Genomic DNA, 14,788 nt, shown 5'->3' with positions numbered 1-14,788 from the left:
AGCCTAGGGTGTTACCGTACAATGATGGTGGCAAATTGGTGTTTAGCGCTCTTTCAACGATGGAAATCATTCTTAGCCGATTAGCGACCGTCACGGAACTAGGCGTATGCAAGGCTTAATATGATTTTCAGCCAAGTTTTTAGCTAAACATTAATAAATTGAATTATAACAGCAGAACGCCAAACTCAATATATTTTTTTTCCTGTATGTTTGACTGATTCAGTTTGTCCTCATTAAACAAGTTAATAGATTTATCCAGCTTTTTACGCTAACATGCCATAAATTTTGAATCACCCTCTTCTGACATTTCTTGCGTACGCTATAATTCTTATAGCTAGATCAAAGCAAGCTTGGTGGTGAGGAAAAAATAGTTGTGTTGACATAGAGAAGTCAAGTCTGATGCATTCTGGAGTTTTTGGAAACGAAAATCGATCTTATTTGAAATCCCACAATTTATTCTAATCGCTTTGGTATTTTAGGTTGACAGACAACGGTTTACCAAAAAAAGTGCTTATGGCTGTGATACTAACCGATTTCGAATAAGTCATTCACGTGGCTTACAACTAAAGGCTGGTTTGCTACTGACAAGAAAAGGAATCGCCTATCTCGATGCGTGGAAAATTTCTTCCAAGAAATGGTCAAGAAAATCTAATTTTTCTGATCGCAGTACGCTGTTGAGAAGAAATGTCACTTCAAAGGGGGCTCTCTGTAGGAAATTTCTTGACCCATTCAGTCAAGGAATTTCTTTACTTTTCCTGAGCAAAATAGCATACTTAGCTTAAGCTGTAATTTGATTTCTCCAAGGAACTGACAACTTAAAATACGTGGACTTCTACTGCGAGCACCCTTTAAATGGTTTATAAAAAGTGTTGGAAACCCCGTTTTTAATAGATAGTTCTGCTGACTAGTTCAGCGACCGTTGAGTTCATGATTGTGTGTAATGACGACTTTATTTCGAAGTCCTTTCGTGAGACGAAACATATCTGTACCTATTCCTGTTATATTTAACCTAAAATGTGCTCTATCAATGAATTTTCATCTTGGCATGAACAAGTTCACATCAGGCATAATTCAAACCAATCGGATCGAAATTCTGATTAAATGCATCACTTCTGAAGTTGTGTATCACTATTGTTAGCTTTTCCAGCACAGCAAAAAAAGTTGTTGAATATTACATCGAAACCGCTGCAACCAAGTCGTTCCCTAGGTTGTGTAATATTACACGGCTCGACGTACTCGCGGGCTATTGGTGTAATAGATGCAATCGATGTAATTCTTCCGATGTAATAGATTCAACGTACACAATACGATGTAATATGTGCGATGTAATATGAAAACTATGTAATCTAAGCGATTTAAGCGGAAAAGGCAATCACGAATTCTTTTCAATGGCTGATTGAATTGCTTTTTTATCCTTTTACGCGAGATTTTACGATCATAAATTTCATTTGCAGGTGTAAAAACGATTTTTATTGAATTAAAATAGTATTTTAGTAATAAAAGGATATATAACAATTCATTCGGCCATTGAATAGAATTCAAATGTAATCAGATGCATGATAATTGAAACGAAGAAAATACGTCGATCTTTTATATTTTCTTTATTTTCTTTATAACTATTTACATGATTAATAGATACGGCATGGAAGTATGGCCCAAGAGGTCGTTGATGGATGAACTTTAGATCTGAAGGTATTGATAAATACAAAATGTGATTATTTCCTAAAAGCAGCCAATGTAACGGTTACCTAGTACAGTTCGATCAGTAAATCCAAACTCGTTGACCTGGCATGAAGAAATAAAACAAAAAGAGAAAATGTTAATTGAATATAAAACATAACATTCACGTGTTTGAAGATAAGGGCTCATTCATTTATTTCATAACGCTAAAATTGGCTATTTTGGACACCCACCCACCCCCTTGTAACGCTTTTTGTATGAATATTATTCAGTTTTTGTATGGGCCGTAACATCGTTTGGACAAACAACCCACCCCTTCCAGCGTTATGAAATTTGTGAATGGGCCCTAAGCAAAGACAAATTAAAGACCCCCATGTCCCTTGCAATTGCCCAAAATTTTATGGCTCATAAGGTAATCTAGAATGCCGTGAAAAGTGTACTGCGATCTGTCAAACTTGGGTACCTTTTGTGCTACCGAGGGACCAAATGCAGTACTAGAAGTGGTACCCAATCTCAGCCCGAGTGGGACGGACCTGCCCTAAGTACATTGATAGACAAAAGAGTTATGCTTAAGGTGATTATAGAACGAAGCCACACTTCAAATTTTCAAGAGCACAAGACTTGAGAACGAAACAGCGCTCCGCGTAGAAAATCTATCCCATTGGTCACCACCAGCAAGCAAGCAATTTGATTGGTTTTCAACGCGAACTGTTGTCAGATTCTCTCGTCTTGTGCACTTGAAAATTCAAAGTTTGGCTTCGTTTTATAATCACCTTAAGTGCTTCTAGTTTCGTGTACTAATGTCTATACAAAGTTCTGGATGTGTTTGTTCGTGAACTCAACCTGGATTTTTACGTCTTTTTATATGAAATGGCTAAGAAACTCTTGCGTCCACTATAAATTCTTCTGGAATTCTATAGGGATTGCCCTAGAATCAATCAATATTGAAGCTTTTAAAAGATTTGTTTAACAATTGTATGCGGTAACACAATTATTTACAAAATGTCTTAAACGTTTTATTGAAAAGAAGACGTAGAACATCGTAAGACTTTTTTTTTGTATGGTATTCAGTTGGAGCTGTCTGGCTTTTGCCAAGTTTCCCCTCTACCAGGACCAATATTCAGACGAACTAGGCTATCCCACATGAACACTGATTTTTATTCGTATTGTGACGTAGTAGTTTTGAAAAATACCAATATTCCCTTGCTTCTGAAAAAGGAAGCATTGTGAAAATCAGCAGCTCCATCAGAATTTGTTTGAATTAGTAGTGTAGTAGTGTCATTACTAATACTGTCTAGTCGAAATGGTTTTGAATAATTTGTCATTTAAGTACTATTTTGATTACTCCTGTCTTTTACGTAAGATAAGAGTCTTAAACGTCAATTGTCGTCAAGTCTTAACAAAATTAGGCTGTTTAGTAGTAGTTCTAGTTAATTTCGTTTTTTGTTGTTAAAAGTATTTATTGGTCATTACGTTCATACATCCTTAAAGAAAAAAGACACTTTCCTCGTCTGTTCAACAATTTCTCGAAACTAGCAAGTGTACCCTAATGATCGATCTCAGCGTCTTACTTCCCATAGTCATTATTATAGTGAATATTTAAGAGTAAAGTTACCTTAGACTTCTATTACAGTCTCCAACAAGATTCACTTTTCGGTGGCAAATGCAATGCTTCACAACGCCTAGTTTCTACTTGTAAATTTTGCGAAAATGAAGCTGGAATTAGATTATTTATACCGTTGTTACAAAAGAGGTATTCCTTGTTATGGTAATGTAAAAACCATAATAAAATAAGATTGTCTACTCAGTGAATCTACTAGTCATTTTCCTCAGAGTAATATTCCTTACTTCGTATATGAGAACGATGTATCTAGCTAGCTAATAGTAAGAGTGGCTACGGATCATTCTGGTTAGCAAACGGCAAACTGATCGTCGCGAATAGTAGGTATTTATTATTTGAAATGGGCATCAGCGCTATCAACGACGTAGAACGTCCGTTGGATCACATCCGAGATATTAGTGCGTCTATGCCATATAAATTACGACGCGGCTTTAAGCAAATATGCCAAAATGTGATACCACCACTACAGGTTACGCCTTTGGTGTCCATCTAATGGGCTAATGGATTGTGCCCTCCCATCGCGGCAAGGTCGCATAACCAAGGGGAGGGATAGAACATCGTAAGACTTTTCAATAAATTATGATGACCTTGCGCATGCAACAATAATCGGGTTTGTTTTAGATATTTTTTTAAGAGGCTCTTCGGAAACTTTTCCGGTCATCCAGGGTTCTACCAATTTTGTGTATGACTCGCTCGTGAATGCCAGAAATATTGTCAGTACAGACAAACTCGAGAAAAAACACAAACTTCGTTCAATCACTTCACGCGACCAAAAGCTTGCCTGCGAACTTCTAATTTTAGTGCTCGAGCGACACAGGCAATATCGATACTGCAAAGCACTCGCCAGTCTAAGCGACGCGACAGTTGAGCGACGTTGCAGCGATTACTCGGATGCACTAATTCCAACAAAGTTTCTTCTTGCAGACTCTCAGAACTTTAATTGCTGCTAAAATTCTGCAACGGAGTTCATTGAGCTGGATCAAAAATATTTCCAGGCTAATTCATTTGGGACCTAAAAAATAAAAAGAAATATTAGTTACGGTTACTTTATGATTTTTAATATCAATTTATCTACAGCCAATTTTGAGATTCGTAGAATGTACATAAATATTGAGAAAAGTTTATACAACATTTTAGAATAAACACCTAGGTTTAGCTTAAAATATTCGCTAAACCTAGGTGTTTATTCTAAAATGTTGTATAAACTGCTCTCATATCAGAATATGATTTTCGAAATTTATGAACATTTTCGTTCTTAAGATTCTAAAATGATCTTTTAAAAATAACTATAGATAAGAAGCAATAATTGGGAGAATTTGAAAAGAAAAACAGATCCCTCAAATAGTTTCAAGTCCATTCTTTGTATTTAGGAGTTCTCGTTAATATTTTTTTTCACGATTGTTTTCAAAAAACATTTAAAATTTTACCGTAACAAAGATTAATACTTCCACCAAGATTTTTACCATGCATTAATTAAATTTAGTAATTACTCGCTTGTTTTAAATGACAATGCTATAACGAGTGCTGTGCTGGAGATAGTGTTGATCGATAATATCGAATTGTTCCAAAAAGGCGGTGAAAAATATTTCACAATTACCTATTTCTAATAAAAAAAATCATGAAATGATAGATTTTCTAAACAAAATGTACAAATTGGGAATGAATGAGACGGAGTCGTAAATTCGTAATCTCTTGATGGAATTCTGAGGAAAACATATCTGGTACCTAATACTAACATTAGGTACTATGAAAATTTCTATTCGGAAAAAGGTGGAAACTCTTGGATGTTCTAGCATAACGCCTGAAAAAAATCGTGTAAAGCCTGATTCGCTGCTGACAAGTAATTTCTCGGCCTATCTTGATGCATGGGAAATTTCTGCAAGGAATCGATCAATAATGCGCTTTTTTCTGATCGCAGTACGCAGTTTAAAAGAAATGTCAGTTCAAATGGGAGTCGCTGTAGAAAATTTCTGCAAGGAATCGGCTAGAAATTTCTTTAGCGATTCCTTTTCAGTAGCAAATCAGGCTTAAAAATGGAAAAATATCTAAAAAAGCTCTGGATAAGTTCCTAGTAGAATTATATTGCTTGCTTAGTTTTTAAACTCTGCACTCCTATATAAATTCTATCTGGATTTTTCAAAAGATAGCCTTCAAACATTTGCACAATAAATTGAATATGATCAATAGACTTAAGCACAGCTTAAAAATAGCTGAGTAGATTCACCAGATTTGCTGGTAAAAGAATCGCATAAAAGCTTTCGTTCGTATGTACCGTCAAAGCACCAGTAGCCGCTCATGTTCCAGTAGCCCGCTCACGATTTTAAAAAGTAAGGTTTCCTCAGTAAATACATAAAACATTGCTAACAGTGTGCTTAAACATGTCGATTTGAAATGGTTAGCAGCTCAAGTTTAAAAATTTACTTTGTTTAAATTTGTCTTTTTTGAGTGTGAGCGGGCTACTGGAACATGAGCGGATACTGGTGCACTGATGGTACAGCACATTTACTCAGCATGGAGCCTTATAAAGAAAACTTCGAGAATGTTTACATCTGCACTAGAACGTTAGTTGCGTTGCTAACATTTACGCAGCCGAACACACAGAATAATGCACTGGTAAAAGAATTAAACCATTACACTTCGTGGAATGAATACGCCTAAATGTATCACAATTTTCCTGAAAATGTATCACATTATGTAATGAAAATTATCTCTACTCTCTCCGGAAATTAATATTTGCTGGTGTGAAACCATGGATTGAATTTGATGATATTATTGAATTTTATTGAAGAAAGTACTCAATAAATGTTGAGAATAACTGCAGTAGTAATCCCGAATACAATTCTGGGAAAATGTTTAGAACTAAACGAATTTCTTCGAGAACTTTCTTAGAAAAACTCTTGAAATAATCACTGGCATACCTTTTTGACTAATATTCCTAGCACTTAAGGCTAACTGTGACTTCAGTAGTCCCTGAGAAAATTATTGGAAAAAGTTGCGTTGATTTTCTGGAGCATATTCTCAAAATACCAATCCCTTGAAAATCTCTAGAGGAATTTATGGACATTTTTTTAGTAAAATTGGTAACAAATCTCTATAATGATGCATGGAGTAGTCTGTTAAAGTATTCCAGAAGAATTCTTTGAGAAAATCACTAGAAGAATGTCTTAGAGGTGGTAAAATAAATTAATAAATTTTGAGTGTAAAGGTTGGTTTGCTACTGACAAGAAAAGGAATCGCCTATCTCGATGCATTGGAAATTTCTTCCCAGAAATGGTCCAGAAAATCACATTTTTCTGATCGTAGTACGCTGTTGAGACGAAAATGTCATTTCAAAGCGGACTCTCAGTAGGAAATTTCTTGACCCATTCAGTCAAGAAATTTCTTTACTTTTCTTGAGCGAAACAGCATATTTAGCTTAACCAAACATTTTATTTCTACTCAAAAATGTTAACTTGGTTTCTACAATCAATTCAATTAAAAAAAAATCACATATTGCTTTAGATTTTTATTTCAGGTTAAGGTACAAAATTGTGATTTTCATTTTTAATACTATAAAAATCACATTATAAATTAATTCTGAAGCGACTAAACTTCAACAGAAAAGTAATCGCCTATATCGATGCGTGGAAAATTTCTTCCAAGAAATGGTCAAGAAAAGCATTTTTCTTTGATCGCAGTACGCAGTTAAAAAGAAATGTCATTTCAAATGGAGCTCACTGTAGAAAATTTCTTGACCATTTCTTCCGCAGAAATTTTTACTTTTCTTGAGCGGAACAGCTTAAATCATAATTTTTGAGTGTAATTAAAAACATAAGTTTTCATACATGTTTACTGCTAATAAAGAAATTTATGTCGAAAAAAAAAACAGAAAGTCATCGCTTTAAATTTTACTTTATAGACAAACACGCTCATGAAAGAGGATTTGTCTTAGTTTCTTAGGTTACATTAATTTTGAGTGTAATCAAAAATTTCTCTTATCTATTTTATATGTTAACTCAACTTCTACAATCAATTTGATGCTGGAAAAACAACATATCATCGCTTTGAATATTTCTTTACAAACATAAATGTTTATTCATCCGAGTTTTACGTAGTTTCTTGGGTACCGTAAAACGGGGTAACTTTGATAATGCGGGTAACTTTGATAGTGCGAGACCCACAACATGACACTTCATGTCAAAGCTATTTTCGTTAGAATCAAGTACATTTGAGATATATATGCAAATATTAAAAATTTATGAGATATGAAAAATGCTAATTTTTGAAACGCTCACAAAAAATCTGTTCTACGATCGCTATTTTACAGGGTGTCCATCCATCCGGGAAATCCGGGAAAAGCGGGAAAATACGGGAATTACAAATGACCGGGAAATATCCGAAAATTTGGATAACACACCGGGAAAATATGTGATCTGATAACCAGTATCAGATCACATATTTACCCGGTGTGTTATCCAAATTTTCGGATATTTCCCGGTCATTTGTAATTCCCGTATTTTTCAATTTCTATATGAAAAAATAGGGTTTTTTGGATGTGCACGACTGCTGACTCGTACCTACTTCGCATCTTGACTAACTTTTAGTTAGTTGGTAGAGAGATAATTAACGTTTAAAATCCTTGAACCATTAGTAGAAGGGTATTGAACCCAAAGAAAAATGGAGCAAATGTCAAAAATGAAAAATCAGTTTTCGCCTTTGAAATCTACAAATTTTGCAAATAAAACAGCTGTGTACTTTTATTTTTTTTTTCAATTTGTCGATTTTAACGGCGAATGATGCTTTTTCACTTTTGGAATTCCTGGCAAGGGTTTTAACGAGATGCTTGTTGGATTTTCATTTAGATTTATGGCAATTTTTCAATTTAATGAGATCTTAGCTGAAATATTAAAGGGAATCGAACCGATGATTGTTCAGTTTCTTGAAAATTATTTCTGAGCGATCACTGAAATGGTAATTAGTAGATGGCAAATAAGGTTTTTAGTGTATTCTAGTAAAGATCCATGGCTGATATTGCCTAAAATTCTTAGTAGATTCGTAGAGGTTGGAAAAAGCTAAGCCAAACAATATATTTTGCATAATTTTATGGAAATCTACTGACATCCTAGACAGATTCATAAAGCATTCCATATGATGGATTTCTGGGATTGTTCATGATACTGATTCTTGATGCAGCCTGGCCTTGATTACTAGTTTGACTAGACCCATGACGAGATTTTGTATGGATTTCTCCAATTTTCAGCGATTTTTTCCAATCATCCCCAACAAATTTCTTGTAAGTCCATTTAAAAGTTCATGGTGAGATCTTTGATGGATAAATAAATAGCAAGATCCTTTAGGTACTCTTGGCCAGATTTTTGTTGAAAATGATAAAATCCTAAATTGCTTGGAAGATTGGCTAAAGTTTCAGTCAGCTTCATAGCTGAACAAAAACATGTATTTGAGATATGATTTCTGTTAAAAAAAAATCTCACCTTGGATCCAACATAAGTTTCACCAGATAAAGAATTTCTCCAGAAACCATCCATGGGCCATGTCCAACGCATAATTAAGAAGGCATTCTTAGAAAGTTGGCTATCGAACTTTGCCTTTTTGCGGAAATATAGTCCCAGTTTAGACACACAGAGCTGAACTTTGTTTATATAATTTGAAAATCTTTCTGAATTTATTTTGAACTTTAAGATATTGCACCAAATATTTCAAATCTTGTTGTCCAAAACTTCTGACAGTATTTTATAAATTTATTAAAATAATTCATGAATTTAGTCCATTTTGTATAAAAAAAACGAAAATATCAAATTGATCAATATGTCATTTGTTTTTTGGGCATCCAGAAAAATCCGGGAATTGGAAAACTGAATTTGAATGGACGCCCTGATTTTATGAAGTCATAATGGGTTCGTCACTTATCCTTGACAGCCGAGTATTAGCAGAACATGAATTCCATCTCAAATCTCTTAGCGAAAACCATTTTTACAAACTGGGACCATTTTTGTAATCTAAGTCAGAAATTTCCATATAGCTTTAAACGCCTAGAAGTATGCAACGCCCTATAAATGTTCCGTAATGCATTCAATTTTGTTCGATTTATACTCCATTATCAAAGTTACCCCAAAACAGAAAACCGACTTTCGATTATTTGAAAAATTATATATCCATTCAGAATAAATCTTTTGGCAATCTATCAACTGCAATCGATAGTTAGGATACCAGTACTTGTTTTAAAAATATAGATTATAATTCTTTGAAACAGCATGCTTAAATATTCAAGTTTTCTTCGAAAAAACTATCATAGTTACCCCGTTTTACGGTAAAATAAATTTGGAGTTTAATCAAAAATTTGTATTACTTCTCAAATATATTTACTTGACTTCTATAAACAATTTAATGTTAAAAAAGTAACATACTATGGATTTTCATCCACAAGCATATAAGTTCATGAACTAGAGTTGTACGTAGTGTTTTTTTGGTACATACAACTTCTCTAAGTAAATTTATTCCGAGAAAGCCACGTATCATCGCTTTGGAATTAGATTTACAGGCAAACAAACAAGGGTCATGAAATCGCGTTTTCGTTGTTTCTTAGGATAAATAAATTTGAAGTGTCATGAGAAAATTTATATTTCTTCTAAACCATGCATAATATATATAAGCAAATGCAATCCAAAAATGACTATTTGACATTGCTTTGGATTTTGATTTACACACAAACAGACTCATAAAATAGGATTTTTAGCAGTTTCTTAGGATTTTTGGTAGTTTTTATGTAAAATAAATGTTGAGTGTTTTCAAAAATGTATTTCTCTATTGAAATTTATTATCTAGACTTCTACAATCAATTTTATTGAGAAAAAATTACATGCCATCGCTCTGAATTTTGATTTACAGGCAAACGGGACCAATAAATAGGGCAAACCCCTTAAAAACCTTATGTCTTACTACGACTAGGGAAAGTGTACCAGTTATGGCCATAGTGGTTCCCTATTTGGCCATACGGGAAAACTCGAGAACTCTCACATTTTAAATCTTTTTTAATGTTAAAACATCAAGATATATCTTAAATCTTACTACTATAACACAAAAAAATCTTTCAAAATGTGAAAACATTAAAGTAATCCCGTATGGCGAAATCTATGTCCATAACTGGAACACCTACCCTATGTGCAATATTATTTTTCTCTAATAAGCGGTTTCTTTACCACCGTTTAGCACTTAAACCTGGTTTAAGCATATGAGTAAACGTGGTTCACGGCTTAAGCAGAGGTGAAGAAATTGGCCTTAAAAGACATAACATTAAGCATTCAAATGGTAAGAGAAAAGCAAAAATCGCTTTGTTCATTGTAAAGTTATGATTTTAGGAAGAGTTTGAGAATTTTTTTAATGGAAGCCCCTAACTACTGTTTTTTTCTAGCTACGACCATGTTTAGTATTTTTCTATTCAAGATCTAGAAGCGTCGAATCGTGAAACAAAATCAAAAATCGATTGCATAGCGACACAGAAATATTTTTTTATAGGTTTGGTAAATGTTTCTGGTCTTGAAGTTATAATATTTTTGTCGGATGGCTGAGATATGTGCTCTGAACCATTGTAACGTTTTTTTTAAGAAGACATATTTTGACACCCCCTTAAAACTCTTTGTTCCTTGCTACGACTATGTAGAATATTCTTTTCTATTAGTTGAAGAGTCAAGCTTTATGACTGTGAAAGGAAATTTGAAGTCGAATGACTACACACAAAAAAATTGTGCGGTAAAAACTACCATTTTAAGGGGTTAACTTAAGCGCTCGCACCGGCAATTTTCAGCAGACCAGAAATGCGCTTGATTTTACCATGTCTGTAGTTGGAATCAGATTGTTGTAAATTATTGCTGTCAAATGTACCAGTAATGCGATGGGGTGTACCGTAAACATAGTAAATTGGTCTAAATTTCCATGGTAGTTTTAAGAATGGGAGTAGTCAGCTAAAATAGTTATTTTTACCACATAATTTCTTCCCGTGTAGTTTTTGAATAATGAATGTTCAAAAATCTGTGTAACGCTAATTTTAGGCACCTTTTCCTGACAGTTAAAATAAACGTTTGGGAATCAATGTTTAGTTAAATTGAATATATGGTGCCTTCACTTACTTATAAATGCGCGTATCAATGTATTCGAGGGATTGAGCTAATCTTACCAATTCGATTCAGTTAACGTTCGTCGAAAATCGGCGGATCACCTGTGCTAACATGGGGGAGCGTTTCTTTTTCATAGATTTCTGAAATCTGTGCTCGAATAATTTTAGAGGAAATGTGGTCAATTCCATCTAAGAATTACAAAATTTTTGACGATGATACATATCTGCAACATAGGAGACCGATTAGTTGTTAGAGGAGCATAGAGGGGAGCTTTCTTCTAATGATCAATGAAAAAAAAAAACGATGCATGATCAATAAAAAAAACAATGCAAAGCAGTCATTAGAAGATTTAGCCAAAACATATTATAATGATATTGCCCAGAATATTGCCAGCAGAACAAAACAAAACCATTTTTGGGCGATGGATTCGTTAATGGATCTATAAGTAGGATATCTTCGGCAATAATCTAAGGTTTTTTTTCGAGCACTCGACACTGAAGAAGTCTGTAAGTGGCTGACGAACGCTTGCAAACATTTTAGATTGAGAGTAATTGTTTTGAAATTTATAAATAGATTCAGATAATTTGATCCTCTTCATTTTAGATTTGATAAATATTCACTCAACTTCTGAGCACTCATAGAGTGTTCATAAATATTCATAGAATTTCAAATATTCCATAAACATTTTCAGTTTGTCGTTGTCTTCGAATATTTTTGCAAAAGCTCTAATAACTTAAAGCTATAAGCTCTAAACTACTCAGAAATATTTTCATAATTTTGAAAATAATTTACTAGCATTTGACTCAAATATTATGAATTCGGCAGAAATCAGATACAAACATTTCTCGCGTATCTGCAGTGATCGATTTTCTTTTTTGAATTAGTACAAAAGTTTAATCTATATTGGTAACTTTTTACGATGCACCATGATAAAGGACGATGGGTTCTTTCTACTGATTCCAAAATAGCAGTCGAAAACTGTCGCTTGACCAAGTAATTAGCTTAGAGAAAATCGATGAAGAGACATAGACCATTGCAGTTACGCCCTTATGGTACTGAACGCGAGACTTTTAAATTTAACAGTGCGCTATGTTCATAATGCGACAATATGGAAGCCCTACATACTTGCCTACATACTTAGTTAAGATTATAAAAGTTTCCTTGGGGTTGTCAAATCGAGGAGGAGAGTTTCACAGTAGGCTCAAATATTCACCTAGAAGTCCCAAGTAATCATCATTAATTTTTAATGATTCTCAATATTTCAAACTGACAAATATTCTTAGTTTTTATCGCTCATCCATGATCTAGAAGTATTTTCAGAAAATTAATAATCCCTATACATATTTATAGAATTTTCAACCATTCTTCCAAAAGTATTAGATTTAATTAAAAGGGTGCCGCTACCAATGGTTGTAATGTACCAGTAGATTGGAGTATGGAACAAAACGTAGATTTTTCGATAAAAACGACATGCACTATTTTTTTGTAGGTAGATCGCCTCTAGGTTGATCGATATGCCAGATTTCAGCTTTTCAATTTATAACAAAGTTTGCTCCCTTGCACCAGTAGTTGTCGTCAGTGTTCCAAATGGCGGAAGCAGTTTTTTGAATAGATGTATAAAAATAAAGAGTTGCTGCTCCGAAGGAAAAATGTTAAACATATGTAAAATTAAAGCATTTTGTTTAAAATTCCAAAGTGACTTTAGAAACCTATTTAGAGACTTGTTGTGAAATAGAGACAAAGTCTCTTAAAAGACATGCTACCAGCCCTGGAACTATTGAAAATTGAGTATTCAATACTGTTAACTGAATTTGTATTTAAATCAATGCATTTGGAATCTGAGAGAATTAATAGTAAAGCAAATATTTTCGGCAATACCTATTTATAATAAACCACAAATATCATTCCAAATTTTAGAGAACACTCAGCTTCTGTAAAAAAATCACTATCAAAACGTTTGAAAAAGCTGTAAAATTTCTTCAAATTCAAGGTATTTTCATGTTGATCACGTTATACGACAGAAGAACATATATGGGTTTATTCATAAGATTCATAACGCCGAAAATGACGCCATTTTTGACAACCACCCATCCCTAGTAACACTTTTTGTATGAATATTCCACACATTTTGTATGATCTGTAACAGTTAATCCTTCCTCTTCAGCGTTATGAAATTTGTGAATGGGCCTTATAAATATAATTAGCAAGGAAAGTACAGCTCATAGAACACTAGGCTGAGACGTAGGGTATAATCCAAATGGAACCTAACGCTAAATAGAAGCAGAAGTTGGAAAAGATATTAATATGAATAATTACCCTTTTCACTGTCGTCGCTGGAATTAGATCCATTCGAACCAAATAAGCTGACGAAGGTCCTTCATGGTCCCATAATGATGAACAGTGTTCTAGTTCAACTCCCTTGGTGGTCGATAATTTCTCTTGCACATAGGCAAATGTGTCCCGCGGGCTGTGGTAATCACAAATCACGCCGTGTTTCTCCAGCTTCTTGAAATTGGCATCCCTTTCGCCGGAAAAATCGCCGTCGGCAAGCCCAGCTTCTCCATAGAGCAGGGCGCCCTACTGGGCTAAACCATCTTGTAGCGCGGATCGGAACCGATCACTGTACCGACGGTGCAAAACTGGCCGAACTGATTCTCCGACACAATCAATTCGAAAGTCTTGTCAGCTCCATATATTTGGTTTATTCCCCTGGCCCCTGGCGGAAGATCCGGAATGGTCTGAGAAAGCGGAGGCATCGGAATGACTATGTCCTTCGGGGGCACATTGATGGGCACCTGTCCGGATTGCTGAAGTTACCGTTGGTAGTGGGCCAAGCACCGAATGTATTAGCTTCTTCCTGGTCCTGTTGAATGAGAGAAAATATTCCCATAAGTTATTTTTTGGTGGATTTCGCTCCACGGCCGCTGGGACATTTGTCATTTTAACCCCCGGTTGATCGAAATTCCGATCTACGGTTTTTTTTTTTCGTCGAAATCGATACTTACCACAATTAATACACGTTTTCATGGTCATTAGACCTAAATTTTCGATTTTGTTTTAAATTTTCCTAATAAAATCACTTAAAAAGATTCGAACACGAACAGCTCCAAGAAAATGGCGCCGTCACTTGTCGACTATCAACAACAACTTGCGGACAGTGTTGCGAGATTTATTATCGCATTGAGATTGAATGTGAAATAACATCGGTTTTGTGTAATATCACTTGAGCAGGTCGGAATGATGTGGTTGCAGCTGTTTATGTGTAATATTGTTCATGTTTCATATGTAAATATTACACAAGACCAACGTACTGCAGAGTGATGATGTCGTTTCAATGTAATTTAAGGACAATGTGATATCACACAGCAGATGATGT

At 34.5% G+C, this 14,788-nt stretch overlaps 1 long non-coding RNA gene across 1 annotated transcript; it reads right to left on the bottom strand.

Annotated features, from left to right (window-relative positions):
* Positions 1–1,609: 1,609 nt before the first annotated feature.
* Positions 1,610–14,262, bottom strand: LOC110674415. The gene is made up of 3 exons (XR_002498843.1): positions 13,729–14,262; positions 1,749–1,785; positions 1,610–1,686 (listed from the first exon to the last, which is right to left on the bottom strand). It is a non-coding gene; the product is annotated as an uncharacterized LOC110674415 (long non-coding RNA).
* Positions 14,263–14,788: the final 526 nt, after the last annotated feature.

This window comes from Aedes aegypti, chromosome 1 (assembly GCF_002204515.2).
Source record: "Aedes aegypti strain LVP_AGWG chromosome 1, AaegL5.0 Primary Assembly, whole genome shotgun sequence".
In the NCBI taxonomy this organism is placed as follows: Eukaryota; Metazoa; Arthropoda; class Insecta; order Diptera; family Culicidae; genus Aedes; species Aedes aegypti.
This window is presented reverse-complemented; position numbering and strand designations above follow the sequence as displayed.